Here is a 4,473-nt window from a genome sequence, read left to right as displayed (position 1 = left end):
CATTCCTCTTAAGAAAGAGGGTGGAAAGGGAAAGGGACTAAAATTAGGCCTCCGGCACCACATTCATCAGACGAAACGCGGTATTGCTTCCACTTCACGCCTGTTTTCTGTGTGGTCGTGGTATTACACCGAGCGAGTCGGCCCATTATAAATGCCTTGTGTTTTTTTCCAGCTTCTCCAGTCCAACTGGGTTGCCTGTAATAGATTGTTGATAGCAATAAGGCCGTTCTAACGCCAATAGCCTAACGGTTTGCGATACGGACTACCCATCTCGCGGTCGAGGGTTCGAATCCCGCCATTCGACTATTGTCGTGAACCATATCCTAGCACAAGCCTAGAGCTTAGCTGGAATGATAAAAGGGAATGTTAGTAAATTAAAAAGATCTACTAATATTTTTAAAACAAAAAAAAGAATTAAAAAATTAAATAAATACAGTTGTGATCGTTTTATAAATATTGAGATAACAAGGAACAACCAATAAGCATCTTTTATAGGTGTCTGTACTAAAAAGGTCTGTTAGTACACTTAGTAATTAATTGCTTCTCGTTATTCCGTCGTTTGCGTAATACTGCTATCTAATTGGTTATTTGTAAGAGGCGATTCGTTTCGTTGTAATTTTTCTATAAGAACACCGCAGACTTTCGCAACTGTACATATGTCCAGAGATGGGAAAAATTTCGCCGAATTTAAAATTTACTTTTGGTTTCAAATTGCAAAATCTTTTTCTTCTTTCATGGACATTAATGTCAGTGTCACTTTATTAGTTTAGGTAAATTGAATACTACTAGAATATTGTCGGATTCGATCGTAATTCATTGTAAAAGATTTTTGCAAAGTTTTTAGTACTTTTGGACATTTTAACTAACCTTCATTAAATATTCGGTACTGCGGTCTAATAATAATAAAGTCTTTAGTAAGTGAACTAGTTAATAATAATGAACACCAAAATCCAATTAATTATTGGCAGTTAAAACGTAAAAAAATAAATTGTTTCCTGCAAATATTTACGTTCGTCTATTACTATTTAAATGCACGTAATATTTATAAAACTTACACTAAAAATTCTCAACCAAATCCTCATGTAAAAATTATTCAATATATTACAAAATCTTATCTAAGCAAAATAAACATCGTCACAGACTAAAAACAGATACAATCGTAAACAAACCATATTTCACCAGATATCGCCGCTGCACATCACTAGTGAGCGATTAGCGTCTCCTCGAAAATTCCTTATTTCAAGTTTTTGTGCATTCTCTTGCCGCATGTGTTAACTAGTGATGGGACGTGTTAAAATATTAATTTTAATAATCGATAAACTAAAACTATTAATAATAATTCGCGGTTTTTTATCGTGTGCATAAAGTTTTTTTTTTACCAACGTGTCTACACGTATTTAGTGCATCTTATAATCTTCTATACTACTATTATAAAGTGGAAAAAATTGTACTGAAATAACTCAAAAACTACTGGGCCGATTTTAAAAACTCTTTCACCATTAGAAAGATAATTTATGTTTGAATAACATAAGCTATATTTTTTAATTCCACAGGCGAAGTCGCGATCAACAGCTTGTTACTTAACAAAACTAGTCAAAAAGGGGTACAGATACATTAGAAATGTTACAAGGCAAAAGATTAAAAATCAACATACGAAGAATTACCTGTTTAATAACCTGACTTTGTTGTTGTTTTTCGATATTTAGTTTTTAAGGTTATATTTAACACATTTAAATTAAGACCACACATCTTGACATGCGTGTCTGAATTTGATGTAGGCAGAAAATTATCCTGTGAAATAACCCGGCGAGCCTAATTTGCTTAACAAATTACGAAGCCTCAAGAAACACCTTTATTAAAAACATTCACGCTTTCTTTTTTATGTTCGTCGTCCATCAGATTATTGTAGATTTACTTCGTACGATTATTAAATTTTTAACAGATATTATTTTAACTGAATTACATGTTATGTGTGGTCGACATGAAATTAAAAATTACGACCTAGTATGTGCATTCTAATTAATTTTATCTATATAATTTTATTACAACTTCAAAAATCAACAGAATATTATTTTAAGAATTTAATTATTTTTCATTCATTAATAAGTATTAATTATTATTATTGAATAATAATCGATATTACCGCGCACGTCACATCACTATCAAAATTGTCACATGCCCCCGCACGTTGCGTCCACACGCCATAGACAATATTGACAATAGTGGCAAAAGCCCGCCAACAAACAATGTCACTTGACTTATTGCTACGTTTTGTTTGTTATTTATTTTTGCACGTAACCTTTCCGTGATTTGTTAATCTGTGATTACATCTCGAAACCTAGTAACATAGATAATTTAACTATAATGTTATAACACTAACTTTCTCCCGCGACTCTGTCTGCGTGGAATTTAAAAGAAAACACAAAAAGGTATCCAATGTGGTCTTCCAGACTGTCCTCTACATCTAAGCCTAATTTCATGGAGATCCGTTCTGCAGTTTAGGCAACAAACTCTAACAAACATCCATCCATCTAAACTTTCGCATTTATAATATTAGTAAGATTAAACCTATACTATCATTGCATCATGCGAAAGTTAAGATGGATGGATGTTTGTTAGAGTTTGTAGTCTAAACGGCTGAACGGATTTCAATGAAATTTGGTACAGATGTTGCGACAGTCTGGAATAACACATAGGCACTTTTGTTTTTTTAATTTTACGCGATCGGAGTCGCGGGATTACGCTAGTCTTAAATGTTACACACCGGTAGTTTCTGTAGTATCCGTGTCTACACAGTATAATGTGCTTTGTTACTAATTTACGATTATAATCTAGTCTCAACATTTTCCACTAACTACATTACTCAGGGTGCGTTTATCTCGAAAATTTAGAAACGTATCAACAATGACATCATGTTTAAATGATCTTTTATCTTTAGAGAAAATGGCCGTGATGTTTCACGTCATTTTAGATTTCATTCAGGTTAAGAACACTGGTACCACAAGTAACCTAGTTGAAGACATTATCGTAGGTTCGTTCTGGGTTTGTTCTCGAAATACAATTTGTAGATAATATCCCATTATAAACTGTAACCATATTTGGATTAGTTACAAAAATATGGTATACTATCTTTCGCCAGCGATTCCGTCCGCGTGTAATTAAATTAAAAATCAAAAGTAAGTAGCCTATGTGTGCCCTAACTATCCTCTACATCTGTGCCAAATATCATCGAGATCCGTGCAGCAGTTTAGGCTACAAACTCTAACAACATCCTTAGATGGATGGATGGACTTTCGCATTTATAACATTAGTAAGATTAAATCTATACTAATATTATAAAGAGGAAAGATTTGTATATTTCTATGTATTGAAATAACTCAAAAACTACTAGCCCGATTTTAAAAATTCCTTCACCGTTAGAAAGATAATTTATCTACGAGTAACATATCCTATGACTTTTAATTTTACGCAGACGAAGTCGCGAGCAACGGCTAGTTAACAATAATCAGCTTATATTTTGTTTCAACTATAAAATGTTTAGTTCGAAAAAACTTTCAGTTGCATAATAAATCAGTTATTTATTCAAATTAAGTAAACTTTTGTAATAATATTAATACAGTAGGTTTGTTTTCAATATTTTTCCGTATAAAAATCAGCGTTTTCTTCACCATTTCACTGTTCCTAGACTTCTAATTAAGTCGTACAAGCTGACCGCACGATCTGTGGTTTACTCATCAGTTGATCATTAGGCTGGTACACATTACCTCGAAATATACGACAGAGCTCGTGTTTGCCTCAATTAACGTATAGGAATCAATTTACTTAAAAGAATAAAAATCAATTTTAATTCGATTCGAATAATCATATCTTACTTGTAATATAAATGCGAAAGTTTAGATGGATGTTTGTTAGAGTTTGTTGCCTAAACTGCAGAACATAGGCTACTTGCTTTTGTTTTTTGATTCCAAGCTAACGGAATCGTGGGTAAAAGCTAGTCGTAGTAATAAATATGTACACAACCTAATCAGAACTGTAGGATTTAAGATTTTTTAATCTCGGATCAAAACAAGCGTTAAACTTAGCTATGTTTTAAAACAAAATGTAACAGACTCATAACCTCACTTTCTATAGCCCTTTTCAAAAAGGTAACATATTTTAGTCTCGAGAAGAAATTAACACACAAGTGCAGTAAACGCGCCAAAGGTCAAACATAATTTGGCGCCAACGACTTACAAATATGGCGGTCGACATAGACAAAAGTGTCTATTGAATTGAGCCAACCGTAATGTTTACTTTCAAAGCGTCACTAGAAAGTTGATTTGTTTTTAAAAGTCATACACAAATTATGTAGTTTAATTTTTTGGTTTAAAATAAGAAAGGTAAGCGTTATTTAAGAATTTAATAATACGCTAACTAAAAATGTCATTGTGTTTAAATCATTCTAGGAATAAAATCAGAACAAAACATTATTTT

The sequence above is a fragment of the Papilio polytes genome, unplaced genomic scaffold (assembly GCF_000836215.1).
Source record: "Papilio polytes unplaced genomic scaffold, Ppol_1.0 DF823835.1, whole genome shotgun sequence".
NCBI lineage: Eukaryota > Metazoa > Arthropoda > Insecta > Lepidoptera > Papilionidae > Papilio > Papilio polytes.
Note: the sequence above shows the minus strand (reverse complement) of the source record.